The sequence below is a fragment of the Thermobia domestica genome, chromosome 6, assembly GCF_964235325.1.
Source record: "Thermobia domestica chromosome 6, izTheDome1.hap1.1, whole genome shotgun sequence".
NCBI lineage: Eukaryota > Metazoa > Arthropoda > Insecta > Zygentoma > Lepismatidae > Thermobia > Thermobia domestica.
Window position 1 is genome coordinate 252,942,058 of NC_137459.1, and position 18,599 is coordinate 252,960,656.

General features: G+C 36.9%; 1 long non-coding RNA gene across 1 annotated transcript in view; it reads left to right on the forward strand.

Annotated features, from left to right (window-relative positions):
• The window catches only part of LOC145687780 (uncharacterized), a 136,229-nt gene that overhangs the window by 32,718 nt on the left and 84,912 nt on the right, over positions 1-18,599 (forward strand). The gene's annotated exons all lie outside the window — the stretch shown is intronic.

Consider the following 18,599-nt stretch of genomic DNA (forward strand, 5'->3'; position numbering starts at 1 on the left):
ATATATGTAGCTTACAGACTGTCTGCATGCAGCATATAGATTATACGTATGTCGCGTACAGGTTGGCCATATGTAATGTATAGATTGGATGTATATAGCTAATAGGTTGTCCATATGAAATATACAGATTTTACCTGTATCGAATACGTATTGCCTTCTTGTAATGTATGGATCGGACATATGCAGGATCTAGAGTGTACGTATAGTGCACCATTATTAAAGTGCTGCAACATACTGCAAAGTGCATGATACATTCTTACTGTAATGTTGTCAAATATTGTTTTACTCTGTATGAAAACAAAAATAGCTTAAAATATGGTTGATCTCCTTTGTGCCAATAATAATAAAATTAACAATACTACACTTTTCAAATCTTAGTTTGGAGCAGTGAAACTGTCCAAAGAAATGTATTTACCTGCAGGGTGTCCTATAAGTTTGGGCTTCCTGCTAATTCGTTGGAAAGCTACTGCAAAGTCAAGTGTTGAAAAGTGACACAAGCGTTAATTTTAAAATTATGGGCACAAAGCAGGGGCGGATCCAGGACGGACTTCTGGGGGGGCGGTCGGCGGTAATACTGCTACTTTTAAGAGCTCCAAACTTGTTATGGATGGGTTTATTTATATATAAAATAAGAAAGTTTCCTCTTGTGGGGGGGGCGATCGCCCCGATCGCCCCCCTCTGGATCCGCCCCTGGCACAAAGGAGGTTAACCATATATTAAACTATTTTCGTTTCCATACAGAGTAAATCAATATGTGATATATTACTGTAAGAATTTATCATATGGTTTGCAGTTAGTTAGTTGCAGCACTTCAATAATAATGCAAAATGCACAGCCTTATACAATCCTATATTCAAACTCAAACAAGATTTACGTACAATCATTTATTAAGCTGTTATCATCCATTGCTTGTACGATATAAAGATTATTTTACCTCATTCTTTTCCTTAATAGTATCTTCTACTAAAGTGCAGTTGTTACCACAAGAGGCCTGAATAGAATTTTCCAGAAATAACTTCTCTGTACATTTTAATTAACAGGTATGTCTTTTTTTTTTTTTTTAATGTCGCAATAATTAAAAGTGTGGTGCCAGCCGGAAACGTATTCGCTTACAATATGATTCCTACTCAGTACTCACCATTAAAAATGCAACACCAAGAAGGAGACTGGGTAGATGCGCCAAAGTTCCCAGGCCGATACCTAATAGTAAGTGCAGAATACTCTTAAACGTCCGCTGTATTCGCTGTGTGACAGCGGAGGCGTTGTGCAGCCATCGACTAAACATATTTATTCTTCCCTGCTATAGACATTCTGCAAATTTGGACTTTCCTGGATGCATCCTTCTTAGTGCAACATTTTAAGGAAAGAGCAATTTAACAGTCTCATACATTGCTTAAAGAAAGAGCAATGATTCTCAGAATTACTCGGAAGATATATATACACAATAATTTAAAACGGTTATTTCAAACTTTGCAATTCAAAGCACGAAAAGAACTATAGATAAAGGAACACTGATTTTAGCCAAATAGTAATTAGTAAACTCAATCACACTCAGTACCATTAGTTGCTTGGTGTTATCCGTAAGTCAGAGATCACGGTATCTCATTTCGTGTAGATTTTTGCATTTGTTTAACGCTAAAAATGTATTTTATCGCTAATTGAACCCAGTACCATATATATACCGACAGGACGTACCTTAGTCACAAGGTGACATGAGTGAAACACTAAACTATTCGATTGACACCTGCGGCCTTGTCAACACTAGAGAAAGTTACAAAGTGATTAAGTAAATACGGAACATAGTTCATACAAAGTATAGCGATGTATGAAGTCTCCGTTTCATACGACTTGGATAAAGGAAATAGCAACAAAGAAATATATAATGATTTCTCTGGATAATTTGGATTAGTCCAGAATTCGAACACACACACGCTGGTAAGTCCAACATTTTTTTTTAACTTCTTTCTTCGGATTCCCAATAAAGTTGACTACTGAAAAGCTGAGTTATAGATTCTGTATTAAAACAACACCTTCGCTAGACATGTTCAGTATACACATTGTCTTACATACAGAACAATACATTAGTTATTAATGCATGTCTGAAATAATAGTGCTTCGTATAGAATTTTACTTCATCCAATCGCAATAGCACAAAGATAAAAAATATTGCTAGGGATAATGTTCTTATTACAGAGAAAAAGAATTAAAATGACTTAACATTAACAATCATTTTCTTTAAACAGAGATAATATTTTATTATAATTTATGGAAGAAAGAAATAATTTGTAGTACAGTATCTTTATTAGGGTTATATATTCGTACAAAATAATGTAAGTACAACTGAGTCTGTCTTCAGAAAGGGCGTACTTTTAGCCACAACCTACACTGCTTCTTTTGACTGTCTTTCAAGCAGAATCCTGGTTTGATGCACGAAATACCTGCAACAAAAATCAGAAAATATTTAAAATGTTATATTCAGTGTGCTTAATTTGGTTGTACTTAACAATACAAAGTATCTTAACATTTTTGAGATTAAATGGACAAAATCTGTTCGGTCAGGTATGGACTTTTGGGTTGCACGTAGAAAAACTATGAAGTGTTTATTGATGCTGAACAACAACTCAAAATGTATTACCATTCAAAAGTAAGTGGGTACCTCAATGGTGTTCGGGCTACCATGGGGTACCTAATGTCTGTATTTTTTAGATATATGAAAATATATGTCTCTAAAATGTAAGGAACTGACATCTGTTTACCGAAAACCTCAACTCGGTAAGCCTTATGGATATCGAGATATGGGAAAATAAAGAGCGACACTACAGAACTGTGGAGTTTGCGTACTAGATGGTGCAGTTTCGGAAACGTAATTACGAGGGCTTACAACAACCTCAAAAGTAGTTTCAATTAAATACACTACACACGCGCCCTGATGGGGGTTTTCGGGTACCATGATATTCCCAGAACTCTCATTTCTAAATATTCTAAAATATGTCTTAAAAACGTTTTAAAGAACGTTAGAGGTGTGTGTTTACCGAAACCGCAAGTCGGTACGCCTAACAGTTACCGAAATATGGTGAAATAAAAAGCGACACCATAGGTACGTGGAGCTTGCATATTAGACAGTACAATTTAGAAAATTAATTAAAATATGACTATCAAGATATTGTCAAATAAAGGGAGGATCCATATAGTTATGGGGTTTTCGTGTTAGGTGGTAAAATTTCCGAAACCGGTCATGTAAAGTTAATAAGCATCAGTAGCAATTTCATCTTAAAATAATTAGGTATTTCCATGGAGTTTAAGAACATCATGGGGTCTACCAAGATTAAATTTTAAAAGTTTTGTAAAATATATTTTGACATTTGTAAAGAGTATTAGAAATATGTATTTACCTAAAAGTTCCAGCTAGTACATCTAGCAGCTAGAGAGACACCATACAATAAAAGCGTATTAGATCTTGAAATTTCAGAAAACAATTATTGATCCTAACAAAAGTTAAATAAGATGGTACTTATATGGATTGAGTGAGTACCTCAGACTCGTCAGTACAATTTCGATCGAAAGATTAATTCAGCTCTAAATTTTCTTTGGACAATTCCAAGCGTTCATCGGGCTCTGAAATAAAGTGAACATTTTTTGTCAATATCTAATATAGCAAGCGAGATATAAGGAATTATGCATTTTATGACGTCGTAAAAATAGAGACCCACATGGACTTGTACTTTTGAGTATTTGCTGTAAGAAGAACAAATTTCAGAAAACAACCGTATACATTGTATACCTTAATAGACAATTAAATGGGCGAGGGCACGATGGCTTAGGGGTAGAGTGCTTACCTCTAGTGTATTGGGTTCTTGGTTCGATCCACGGTCAAGTCAGTTTGTAGTGCACATCGTATTCGTGGGTTTTCTCGGGGTACTCTCTTTCCTCCCACCTTTGCATTCCATCAATTCTGTCAACAACATTCACTTGCTTTAATCATAATCTCCCTGAGACTAAAATGCATAATCGTGGGTCGCTACACTAAAATATTTCCTTTTATTTAATTTTAAAATTAAATAGGGAGTTAAGTATGATCGTATCTCTACAGGTTAAGTGAATACTCCAATAGTTTCTGCAAAAAAAGATTAGTTAAATACCCTACCACTAAGCTACTGTGTCCCCGCCCACTGAATTGTCTACTAAGGTATATACAGTAGTTTTCTGAATTTTTTTCTTATAGGAAAGAGCCAAAAGTACAAATCCGTAAAGATCTCTATTTTTACGTCATAAAATATATAATTCCTTATATCTTGGTTACTATCTTAGATATTGACAGCGAATTTTCAGTCTTTTGCACAGCTCGATGAACCCTTGGAATTGCCTGAAGAAAACCTAGGACTGAACTAATCTTTCGATCGAAATTGTACTGAGGTACTCATTTAACCCATAGAAGTACCATCTTATTTAATTTTGTTGCCACCAATAATTGTTTCCGAAATTTCAAGATCTCGTACGCTTTTATTTCACAGTTTTTCTCCAGATGTTAGATGTACTAGCTGGAAGTTTTGGGTAAACACATATTTCAAATACTGTTTACAAATGTCAGATTATATTTTCAAAAGCTTTTAAAATTTAATTTTGGTAGACCCCATGATGTTCTAACACTCCATGAGGATATCTAATTACTTTAAGATGAAATTACTACTGGTGTTTATTAACTTTCCATGACCGATTTCGGAAATTTTAGCATCTAACACGAAAACCCCTTAACTGTGTTGGTCCTCCCTTTATTTGACAACATCTTGATAGCCGTTAGTCATATTTTAATTCAATTTCCGAATTGTAGCGTCAAGTATGCAAGCCCCACATACCTATAGTTTATTTTCCCATACCTCGGTATCCATAAGGCTTACCGAGTTGCAGTTTTCAGTAAAAAAAAAAATCAGTTCTTTACATTTTAGAGACATGTATTTCCATATATCTAAAATTCAGAAATTAAGTACCGCATTAGAACTCCATTGGAGTACTCACTTACTTTTGCATAGCAGGGTAAAAACGCCAGTGGTTCTCACTTTAAGGTTGAAAACATACTATTTTGTCTCTTCTCTGAGCATCGTGAATCTGTCGGAGCTGTACCATAGTTGGAAAGACTCACTGATCCTTCCTATAATGACCATGTAGTTAGAATTAAAAAAGGAGTAGCCGTTGGAGGAAAAACAATATTTTAAAATCCTTGCACCAGTAGTCGTCACCTTAAAATCAAAATGTTTCAGTAGTAGTCAGGATTTTCTACCAGTGTTCGTCACTCAAATAACTTGACATAATTTATTCAAAAACGCACTGTGTATCAGTTTAGGGTTAAGAATACAATATAAAGTAGTAAGCTTAATAACTTTGCATCACTTTTAGCACTCAAGAAATAAAATAAAAACGTTTTTACATACTTTTTAAAGCAATTTCAGAGAGAAAAATGTTAACTGAATTCAAAAGTTAACTGTATATCACTTCCACGTTAAGAGTACAATATTAAATACTATGTTTAATAACTATACGTCACTTTAAACTCTTAAGAATGAAAATAAACGTTTGTACATATATTTTAAAAACAATCTGAGAAACAAAATAAGTTAACTGAATTCAAAATTTAATTATACATCACCTTAAGCTTGAGAATACACTATAAAATACAGAAATTAATAAAAAATGAAATCTTTAAGTTTAACGTCCCACGATTATGCCGGTTAGGCTAAAGGAGACGGAGATAATGAGAAATGAGTGAAATATTGGAATGAAGAAAGTGGGAGGAAACGGGAGAACCCCGAGAAACCCACGAGCACGGTGTTTGTCCACTACAAAGTCCACACGGCGCGAGTTGGGATCGAACCAGGGACCCCAAACACCGGAGGTTAACACTCTACCACTGAGCCACCGCGCCCCCCTGAGATTAATAATAATGCATTACTGAAGAATGAAAACAAAAATGTTTTAGCTACCTATATTGTATTTACATGTTACCGGTATTTCTCATTAACTTTTTTTTTTTTTTTTGATACCTCATGATCAAGTGTAGGGATGCGCAAGAGAAAAGATTTGAGATTGTCTCCTCTCGAAAAGGTGCCGCGAAAGTTATGTCTCGTCTCGAAAACTGGATCCGTTTCTATTGGAAGAGCTCTATCTCGTCTCGAATTTCGTAACAAAAATTCTGTCTCGTCTTGTCTCGTGCGCATCCCTAATCAGGTCCATAGCCAAAAACTTCATTTCGGAGGGGGTTCGATAGGGCTTTGGGATATCCGAATTTAGATATAGATAATCGATATTGACAAACTATCGAAACTTGTTCGAAATATCGAAAAATACAGCAATATCGAAATATAAACAATATCAAAAATCGAAAATATAGAAATATGAAAGAGATCAAAAATATGGATATATCGATCAAAAATGGATATATGATCTTGGAATACGATTTGGTGGAATAATGAGGGAGAAAAATAATCATTGATTAAATATTAAATTGAAAAGAAATAAGAGCCTGACGCTCAAATACTTATCTATCCGGCACCCATCTTGATCCCCATAAAATATCATGAAGTGCTTGATTGATTCTAAACCCAATAATAGTAATAGTAATTTAACAACAAACACAGAATATATAATTTACGCACCTTGAAATGTAGAAATTAATGATTGTAATCCCCAGCTTTCCAATAGACGTTTGATTTCTCCAAATGAAGATTCGGATATCTTGTTTCTTCTCAAGCAATAATGGGTTACAATAATCAGTTGCAGTCCAAAGCCAAGTCACTAAGTTAAGCATGAAAATAAAGAATTCATTAGTTAAATGCATACAAAATCCTACGCATATTCGAATCTACTTGTATTAAATTGTAAATTTAAACAAACTAAATTATACTACTTTGGAAAGCGTCTCCAAATATAATGTTTTCATTCTAAAGTGAAGGAATTTTTAAAATCGGATGACCCGTTTGCGCTGTACACTCGCTATGCGTCCAATGTGAAATGAAAATGCAACATTGCCATTTACCTGGACCCACAACGTAAGTGAGTGAAGTTACTGTCTTTTACGCTAACATGTCGATGGCCAGCCCCCGTTTCAAACAGTAACTTCATTCACTTATGTTGTGGGTCCAGGTAAATGACAACGTTGCATTTTCATTTAAAATTGGGTGCATAAAGAGTATACAGCACAAACATCTCGTCCGATTTTTTTAAAAAAGTGTTCACTTTAGATTGAAAACGTCATATTTCGAGATGTTTTTCCTCTTACATTTTGTTTAACTCTGATAATAACAGAGTTATCCTATGTCAGGGAACGTTTGAGACATCCTGTATACATCATAAGAAGTTCCTTTCTAAATTCTACACGGATGTGGTTTCATTGAATGTGAGGTGGGTGATACACATTAGGCCTTTTGGGAGTACGTCACACGGACGACCGTAATTTTGTGTTCAAAATTTTTATGAATTGATGGGATATGTGATACATATGGCCACGGACTAGAATTTTCTCAGTATGTCAAATATGCAATCAGATTTCATGCAGCTTAATTTGGTGAAAAGCTATTGCCAATTGAACGTTACATTTACCTCTTTCTTGCAGATGTTGAACCATGCCGTTAGCACGTGAGGAATGGATCGAAATAATCAAACTGTGGGGCGGGAGGAGTATATGTGCAGTGGTTGCCGATTGCAGTCATCCACAATGTGACTCTGTGTCACATGTTTCAGTGTCACAGTAATTAACTAAATTTGAGAAGACGGGGACATTCGTGAACATACATCGTAGCGGTTCAAACTCGCGGAACCTTTTTCCTTCCCCATTTTGAACCGGTACATGAAAATGCCATTTTCTCCATGTTTGCCTGCGCCGATTTTGAAAATTTCTTCACTAATCGATTTCTCTCGTCGAGTACTACAAGAAACAGTTAAAATCTCGCGGGCCCTTTTTTCTTCCCCATTTTGAACTGATACATGAAAATGCGATTTTCTTCATGCTTGCCTGCGCCGATTTTGACAATTCTTCACTAGTCGATTTCTCTCGTCGAGTACTACAAGAATCAGTTAAAATCTCGCGGTTCTTTTTCATTCCCCATTTTGAACTGGTACATGAAAATGCGATTTTCTCTATGTTTGCCTGCGCCGATTTTGAAAATTCCTTCACTAATCGATTTCTCTCGACGAGTACTACAAGAATCAGTTAAAATCTCCCGGAACCTTTTTCCTTCTCCATTTTGAACCGGTACATGAAAATGCCATTTTCTCCATGTTTGCCTGCGCCGATTTTGAAAATTCCTTCACTAATCGATTTCTCTCGTCGAGTACTACAAGAAACAGTTAAAATCTCGCGGGCCCTTTTTTCTTCCCCATTTTGAACTGATACATGAAAATGCGATTTTCTTCATGCTTGCCTGCGCCGATTTTGACAATTCTTCACTAGTCTATTTCTCTCGTCGAGTACTACAAGAATCAGTTAAAATCTCGCGGTTCTTTTTCATTCCCCATTTTGAACCTGAACATAAAAATGAGATTTTCTCTATGTTTGCCTGCGCCGATTTTGAAAATTCCTTCACTAATCGATTTCTCTCGACGAGTACTACAAGAATCAGTTAAAATCTCGCGGAACCTTTTTCCTTCCCCATTTTGAACCGGTACATGAAAATGCCATTTTCTCCATGTTTGCCTGCGCCGATTTTGAAAATTCCTTCACTAATCGATTTCTCTCGTCGTGTACAAGAATCAATTAAAATCTCGCGGTCGTCTTTTCTTCCCCATTTTGAACCGGTACATGAAAATGCGATTTTCTGCATGTTTACCTGCGCCGATTTTGAAAATTCTTTCAGTAATTTATTTCTGTTGTCGAGTACTATAAGAATCAGTTAAAATCTCGCGGGCCCTTTTTTCTTCCCCAAGCCAATATTTTTGTATATTTTGAATGTATTCAAGTATGGAACAAAAGTATTATATAATTCCCTTAGTAGGTTTCTCAACTTCATATTTTTCAACTTAAATTTTATTTATTTTAATTATTTATTTTCTTGTGACTCAATATTTAATTGCAATCGTTCATTGGGGAGAAGGGTGGCCATTCTCAAATATATAAATATAGTATTCTTAAAATTTATGTGTTCCCGTACTATTAGTTTCTTCCACTAGACATGGAAATTGAAAAATTAATACCTGGAAAACCTGGAAAATTCAGGGAAATTGAGTTCCATATTTATGTATGAACACTGCTATTTACAATTTTTTTTTTCGAATAGGGAGAACTGTACAAAAGGGTGTTTTGGGAATGGTATAACAATAGGTTTCTGGGAGTGTTGTTCGAAATGAAATCTTTAAGTTTTACGTCCCACTATTATGCTGGCTAGGCTAAAGATAACGGGGTGTTGTTCGCAGTGTTGAATTCAGACATTTACACCCGGGGGGGGGGATGTCAACTGCTCGGGGGAGGGTTATTTTTCTGTATTTTTTTCAAGAAAGCAGCATATTTAACAATTCCATTCACATACACATCTTACCTAATATTGAGACTAATTGCTGATAAATATTCAATGAGATTATAATTTTAAGAAAACAATCGTTTGATTTCATCTAAAACATTAAATAAAGACTGGCAAAAATAGTTTACACTAAACTGCTATTTACAGTAACTATTTTTATTATTTCCTATATTCAGTAATTACTGTTTGTTACTAATGTAAAAATTTTTAAAAAGATTTAAATTAACTGAAATATTTTTTCTCCTAAAACAAACATACTTAGGAATATCTTAATAAAAAGTTATCATTCTTTCTCACACTTCTGATTCTAAATCAAACATATTAGCCTTGGTTTCTTCACTGCATATACATCAATAGTTTAGTTGACGAAATCTTCAGTAGGATTAGTGCCGTGTCGTGGAAAATCAGCGCTTGGCGCGAGAGTATACGACGGCATCCCCGTATATATGAGTGAGGTCGACAGACCAGCCGCCAAAGGTGGGAAAATTTTAAAAAGTAAACCCTGCTTTTCCTTCATTTTGAACACTTTTCATTACTTTTTTCCTTTCATTTTATATATGTCCACATGTATTTCATTCCTCTGTTTTTCTTTCCTTCTTTTCTTTTCTTTTTCCCTCCCGAATTTTTCACCCCTTACTTCGGCGCCCGGGGCCGTCGCCCCGCTTGCCCCTCCCCCATGGAACGGCACTGAGCAGGATCTTGGCCACCTTCAATAGCAATCTTTCACTTATATACTATTATCATATTGATAAATTCTATATAAGTCTCTAATCAAGGAGGGATAACTGTTCCTCCCTGATCCCTCTAAATGACGCCCACTGAATCTCACCCTTTAACTGAATTATTTTTAATTAAAGAATGTTTACTTTAACAATCGTAAAACACATTTACGTCTGTTACTTCCGATGCGAGAAATGGGATTTAGGCGCCCTATTTCAAATAATGTAGGAACTGTATATTTTCAAGAACTGAAGTCTGCTGACATGAGAGATTATATGGAATGATCGAAAGATCTTCCCTATCTTTCCTTTCGTATCTCAACCTGTGCTAGTGCTACCTACTAATATATAATATAGGGCGAGAGTATAGTACCTACTAAAATACAAACCTTTCTTCAACAGTTAACAATTTCATGTTCTGCCAAACTCAGTCATAGCGTTAAGAAATACAAGTTTTATTCACTATTTGGTATTCTATCTTAGATGTTACATGTTAACATTTATATAGAATGGGTTTGCGTCATTTATATGTATATTGAGAGATCGGATTTCGTCTGCACGTACACGGAAAGAAAAGCAAATAATTGGGTGAAGTAATTTCTACATTTTGTGACTGAAATTTTGGGAGTTTCTCCGGGGGGGAATGAATTTTCTTCGGGGGGAGATTCCCCCCCGGGCTACCCCCTGAATTCAACCCTGGTTGTTCGGTGGGGGTCAATGTTGCCAATTTTGGGTAAAGTCGCTAAATAAGGGGAATTCGACCTCAACGATAGCGTAGGTTGACCATAAAATTTTCAGTTAAGAACGGGACAGGTTCTTGCAACCCTAGACTTTTAGATCTACCTTTGTTCTTATCAGTGCCTTGATATCATATTTCCTCCTCTCTCTCTTTGTTACAGAGCGGGTACTTATGAAAAAGGAAAGACACGTTGAAATTTGTTCAACACACAACCAACTGCTAAAACCTCTGCTGCCTTTCGAGCAGTACTGCGAACTATAGAGTATGTTTAATATAGGGAATTTCAGTTCAATTTTTGCCTCTTTGTTATTATTAATTATTAATACTTTTAAAAGGAGTAAAGATACTGGGTTTGTTATTTACTTCTTTCATTTACATAGAACGGGACGAATACTACTTTTTCCATCTACTGACGGGACGGCCGGGACACGCCACTAAAACGGGACTGTCCCGGTCAAAACGGGACGTATGGTCGCCCTACGATAGCGACAAAAAATATTTTTTTCCGATTGGAGACTTTTTTGGGTGATTTTTAAATGACGATTTACCTACTTACACATTTAGCGACTTTTTGCTCCAAACAAAATGTTCATCTGTAGAGAAGCATTATTAGTCCAAAACAGTTTTTACGTTCTTTTTTTCTGTTTGTTTGTTTTAATCAGCGCAACTGATGAAGAGTTTGGAAATACAGCATACTCACTGCCCCACAATCCTGCATTGTTATGTTACCCTTGCCCTCTAACGAAGAACAACTACAAACTTGATGTCCTTTAGTTCGCAGAGTTTCCGTTGAGAAACACACGTAATACATCATTACCGATAGCAACAAGATTAGCTATAGATTGCGTGAATAAAGGCGAAGAAGATGTTTGTTATATTTGTCCTTTGGGGTCTTTTAATTATTCTGCACTTTTTCTTTTACAAAAAAATTGCTTAACGTAAGTACTGTAGTGTTAATTATTTCGGAACTATTTTGACCACAATATGAACAAAAGTACCCGAAACAACCTGAAATGATCCCTGAATTAAAGGATTGGTTGCGCCCTATTTACAAAGATGTGAGTAGAACCAGCGGCGCAAATCTGTCTTCAACATTGGGGGGGGGGGGGAGGGTAAGACCGTTACCATACTTTTTTTGGCGATGTCCAAAATACTTATGAAGTTGAAAAACAATGTTGTGGAGGATCAGAGTTGTCTTCAGCGTTGGGAGGCTGCAGATTTGAGGCTTATTCTGGGGGACATCTATTTTATCTCACGTTCCTTTGTAGCAATCGGACAAAAATAATCAAATTTCTCCCAAAAAACACATTTCAAATCGGATTATTGGGGAGAAGTCCCCCTCAGTTCCAAGATTGGAGGGGACATGTATCCGTCATCCCCCCCACATGGATTTGCGCCAGTGAGTAGAACATATTGTTTAGTTTACATCTACAACTTTAAAACAATGCTTATAGACAATGAATTTCTCGATTATTTTTTATAGCGACTTTTCACCCAAAATTGGAGTTGTCATATCCCGTTTCGCAAACTTATTGCCAACATTTTGGAAACTGGTTGCGAAGAGAGCTACAATGGATGAGTCGAGTTATTTCGTCGCTTCCGCTGTGAACCTAAGTACAAGATTCCAAAGAGATTAAGAAAAAATGAAATGAAACCTTTGAGTTTTACGTCCCACAGTTATGCCGGTTAGGCTAAAGGAGACGCTGATGATAAGCAATGAATGAAATGGTGGAATGAAGAAAGTGGAAGGAAACGGGAGAACCCCGAGGAAACCCACGCACAAGGTGTTTGTCCATCACAAAGTTCATTTGACGGGGGCTGGGATCGAACCCGGGACCCCAAGTACCGGAGGTGAACGCTCTACCACTGAGCCACCGCAGCTCTTAAGAGATTAAGAGTCACAAACATAGTCACTTTCAATTTTGTAATATATATAGGTCTATATATTGCATCACTGACTAATAACTAAAATCCTTGGATTGTATATATAAAAGTCGCCCCCTGCCCGTAAAAAGCTTCATTCGAACTCGGAATCGAACAATTGCATCTGTAAAACAGTGCTGATTTGATTTTAACGTTCCTTTCAGCAGCAAGGCTGTATGAGACGTGGACCTACAGATTAACGTGGAATCCGAACCACATAAGCTCCGGCCGGGAATCGAAAAAATGAAATGAATTCTTTGAGTTTTATGTCCTACGGTTATGCCGGTTAGGCTAATGGAGACGGTGATGAGTAATGAATTAAATAGTGGAATGAAGAAAGTGGGAGGAAACGGGAGAACCCCGAGAAAACCCACGCACACGGTGTTTGTCCACCACAAGGTTCACTTGGCGGGGCTGGGATCGAACCCGGGACCCCAAGCACCAGAGGTGAACCTTCTACCACTGAGCCACCGCGGCCCCCGGCCGGGAATCGAACCCGGGTGTCCCACGCTAAAGGCGTGTTCACTAACCACTTAGCCACGAGGGAGCTCATCTATAAGGCAGTGTAAGCAAACAAAAAAACGCACACTGGATGTTTGCGCAACTGAGGATCAAAACATTCTCAATGGAGTATGATAAATAGTTAACGCCAATCAAAGTGTGCTTTTGCTTATTTATTACTTCGTTAATACTTAATTCCTTCTAGAAATAGTGAAACTATACTATGAAGAAACACTAATAAACTAATAACAATTACGTTGTATTTCTTACCACACCACGACCATTTTTACCACCCATAGAATTTGAACCTAGTACTATACTGCATTAGTCACGCCGTAACGAAAGATGAACACCTGGCACTCGTAGCTGTCGAAGCTGTGTTGTAGCTACCTGTATATCACGCGGCCTGCGTTGGTACTCCTCAACATAAATACCTCACAGCCCAAAGCCAGGAAACATCACAGACAGAAGACAGGGGCACAAGCAGTGCCTGACACTTCACGAACTCTAAACCCGCCAAGACTCAACTCAACATGACCTTCAATTACGTTCTAGAAACCAAACCAATGCTAAGGCACAAACTTACCAACTTCCTATATGAAAACACAAGAAAAAAAATCTAACTTTTTTGGTTCCATAGTGATGACATAACAATAATACTAAAAAGGTTTTAATTTTCAGTAACCCAAACATTAATTAACTAGGGAACATAACAAAGCAAAAATAAATAAAAATAAAAATAAATTAAATTAAAAAATAAAAATCTGACAAGTAAACTCTCCCTGACTACTTTTTTTTTTTTAATTTCAGTGAGGCTGTAAAATATGTCACTATCTTCGTAAAATATATATATTTCAATGTAAACAAGTTCTTTAAACAAAAGAAAGCTTTGTAGTAGAGGGCTTACCTCTGACGCGTTAGGTCCCTGGTTCGATTCCTGCTCCCGACAAATAGCCTTTTGGTGAACACTGTAGGTGTGGTTATTCTTAAGACTTTCCAGTTTCCTTACATTTTCTTGATTCCACCATTATCATGTATCTCATTGTCACCTTCTCTCTTACATTGATGTACAATCATGGGGCGTTAAACTAAAAGCAAAAAAAAAAAAAAAATGCAAATATCCTAGTAAAAATGAGTTTTCTAGACTACACAAGTGGCCCCGCGTAGGGTAGTCGCTAGCGCTCTCGCCTTCGGTGCGAACGGTTCCGGGTTCGATCCCGGGGGAGAACTCGGTCGAAAAAGTATCAAAAGATTTTAAGTCCAGCCATCCTGAATGAGGTTTCCTTGGGTTTTCCTCATTCACAGCAGGCAAATGCCGGAGTGGTACCAGACATATAGGTCCCAGGCCGTTTTCTTCCTTCCCCAATCCTTTCTTCCCTTCCTTTCCCCGGATAGTGTACTCGCCGAGGAAAGTCATCCCTCATATGGGGTAACAAGGCCATTGATGCCGAAAGCCCAGAAATCTAAATCCTAAATCTTCACTACACAAGGAAATTTCCGCGCTGAAAACGGTTTATTAGCAATTATGTTAAGCAGTCCTGTAGTAAATCTGCACCAAGCAATAAATCGTCACATATAAAATGGAATGAATAAACACATAACATTCATTTTGCTACCTTGAAACATAATATGTTTCAAAACATTAATATTCAAAGTTTTTTCAAAATTCAGATTCACCCATTCCATTCTCCTCAATCATTTACGAGTTACAATAGTAAGAATTGTAGTCATAAACTACATTACTTACTTAGTACTATATTAAAGCAAGTTACACTAAAAGAATATATAATTAATGGAATATTTAACTAAAGTAATAGTTAACTATTGTACTTACCCAGGCTTTTGTTTCCTTCCTCTCTTCTGTTCCGTTTGTAAACAACCTCGTTTCGCAAGCAAAAGACGGTAGTTCAATGACGTCAGCCATGGCGAAAGAAAGAGTGTCTATAGGCGGTCTGGATCTTACACACAGATGGACGTATATAACGTATAGCTGAAGTATTTAACATACGTATACGTATGTAAAATACGGAAAATTGTTAGATGTCAGACACCCTGCAGCGACATGATGTAACATCTAAGCGGGTAAAAGGCAGTACCTCTGTAGTATATGGATAAAGTACGCTCCGTACAGATTTCCTTAGTAAACATAACGAATCCTTGTATTTGTACAATATACCGCTGTCCGGATAATGGATTTTTCTCAGTGTATGCCATAACCTGGTGAATGCCGTTCAACTCTAGGCCCTGGTCGCTATCTTTGATTTTCCTTATGGCGTATTCCAGCACAAAGTTAAATAATAATGGCGACAACGCATCTCCTTGTTTCAGCCATTTTCGACGTGGAAGCTCGTGGACAAAAATTTTCCTACCCGGACTTTACTTTGGGATTCACTTAAACATATCTTAATTAATCTAATTAGCTTTCTCGGTATTCCAAGCTCTGTAAGAACGTTGTATAATGTTTCTCTCCTAACCGAGTCGTAAGCCTTTCTAAAATCAATAAATAGTTGATGTACCGGGGTATTGTATTCCCACTTCTTTTCGAGTATTTGGCGAATGGTAAATATTTGGTCGATAGTTGATCGATTTCGTCTAAATCCGCACTGATAATCTCCAATAATTTCATCTCCGTATGGGGTCAATCTTGCTAACAGAATATTTGAAAGGATTTTATAGGATGTTGACAGAAGAGAAATGCCTCGATAATTATTACAGTCAGTTTTGTCGCCTTTCTTGTAAATTGGAACAATGATTGATTCTTTCCACTCTTGTGGCAATTCTTCCTTGTTCCAGATAAGGAGAATGAGTTTATGTATCTTGTTCCACAATTTTTCGCTTCCAGCTAAAATTAACTCATCTACACCCGGAATTTCATCTACACCCGGAGATTTGTGTTTCTTTAATTTCTTTATAGCGGTTTCTACTTCTATTCGATTGGGTTCTGGAATATACGTTTCTGCGGTGTGTATATCCTTTTCTCCACGAACACTAGTTTTTGGTTGCGTGTTAAGCAAATCGTCAAAGAAATCTTTCCATCTATTTAAGAGGCTATCCGTATCAGTGAGAACTGTTCCGTCAGATTTCTTTAATATATAAGCACGAGGTTGATAGCCTTTCTTAAATTCGCTGATCCCCTTATACATGTCCAGAATATTTTTATTTTTACTATTATCTTCAAGTTCCTTAATTTTAGCTTTCAAAAAATCCCGTTTCTTTGTTCTAAACGTTTTGGAAGTTTCCCGCCTGATATCTGCGAAATTTTGTGTAGTTATTTCATTCGGATTTTGTAGCCAGCGTAATTTTGCCTGTTTTCTCTTCTCTACTAGTTTAATGCATTCTTGGTCGAACCATGGTTTGTTCCTACGTATTTCTGCGTGTCCCAATTTTTCTATTGCTGAACTTTTAATGCTATCTCTAATTTCAATCCAAGTATCCTCAACACTAGTGCACTCCAAGTCTTCTAAAACCGAGAATCTATTCGAAACTTCAATCTGGTATTCCTCTCTTACCTGGCTCTCTTCTAATTTCTTTAAATTAAATCTCTCCGTTTTCGGACATTGAGTATTACATTTATTCAACGATAATATCTCCCGTATTATCGCTGCTACCAGGTAGTGATAAGTGTCACAATCAGCCCCTCTAAACGACCGGACGTCAATTATGCTAGATTGTCTTCTTCTATCTACTAAAACGTGATCAATTTGATTATGTGTTTTTCCGTCTGGTGATGTCCAAGTGTATTTATAAACGTCGCGATGTGGGAATTTTGTACTCTTCACGATTAGGTTTTTGGATGTTGCAAAGTTCACGAGTCTAACACCGTTGTCATTACTTTCCTTATGCAAACTTTCGTTCCCTATAATCGGTTTGAAAATATCCTCTCGTCCTACCTTCGCATTGAAATCCCCCAATAGAATCTTCATATGGTATCGCGGGAGTTGGTCAAATATCCGTTCCACTTCTTCGTAAAAACTATCTTTTATATCGTCACCCCTATCTTCAGTTGGAGCATGTACATTTAAAACAATAATATCACACCACCGTCCCTTAAGAGTAATAAACGAAAGTCTGTCAATAACAAATTCAACCCGTTTAATTGCTGGTAATATACGTTTATGAACGAAAAACCCTGTTCCTAACTGGTGATTTTTATTTCCTTCCCCGTAAAAGAACGTAAAATTTCCGGAATTCTCAGATCCATTTCCTTCCCACCTAACTTCCTGAACTCCTACTAAGTCCATCCTGTATTTCTCTAACTCACTCGTTAGAGATTTTAACGCGCCTGCCCTATAAAGACTTCTAATATTCCATGTTCCAAATCTTATGTCCATTTTCTTTTGCTGATGTCGTGCCAAGTTATCAGTCCTTGTCCGAGGCTTTTGTGAATGTTTCTGAACAAGTACCTTTTTTTACAGGATGAGGGTGTTAGCCTTACCCAAACCCCCAAGCTGGAGGACCACTCCTAGTCGTCTGTCCGCGACTGCTTATTCAGTATATTCGCAGCTAACCTCTGTATCTAGAGGCCTTCTCCTCGATCCGCAACCTGAGGACGCGCCATGCCGTGGTGACAGGAACCCACGTTTCCTCCTAAAATAAGGAATTAAAATTTTCTGTGGCTGGATATATTGTTACCAGACAGACGCAAACCATCGTAAAATAAATATTGGTACACTGCTAATATATCCTACAAGTATCATGGCGATATGTAAGAAACAAAGCTTAAAATTACAAAAGAAAAAAATACGGTAAACAAAAAAGTAGGGAAAAACTAGAAAAATCAAGGGTTAAAACATAAATACGAGATTTTCGTGCGTACCCTAATTACCCCATTGTAACGATCTATATCATCTACGTTCAGTAAGAACCGATTTTCAACTGGCGTAAGTTGACTTGCCCTCGGACATACAGGCACGGATTTATAAACAGAAATTTCGATTTTTTGCCCAAATGAAGGGAGATTTTCACTTCTTTATTTGGCAACACTTCGCGTCAGTCAGCCTCACTGATGTCAACTATTAGGTATCTATCGGAGATATATAGTTGAAAAATCTTAAGGAGACCTCTCTGCAACTACGGAAGTTACAAGGAAAAGAAAAAAGAAGAAAATTCGAAAGTCGAAAATGCTCGAATTTTTAACTTTGGGCTGAAATTTGAGAAGGAAATTCTTCACACAGAAGAAAAAAGAAACTAATATGATAAACTATGGTCCAATCA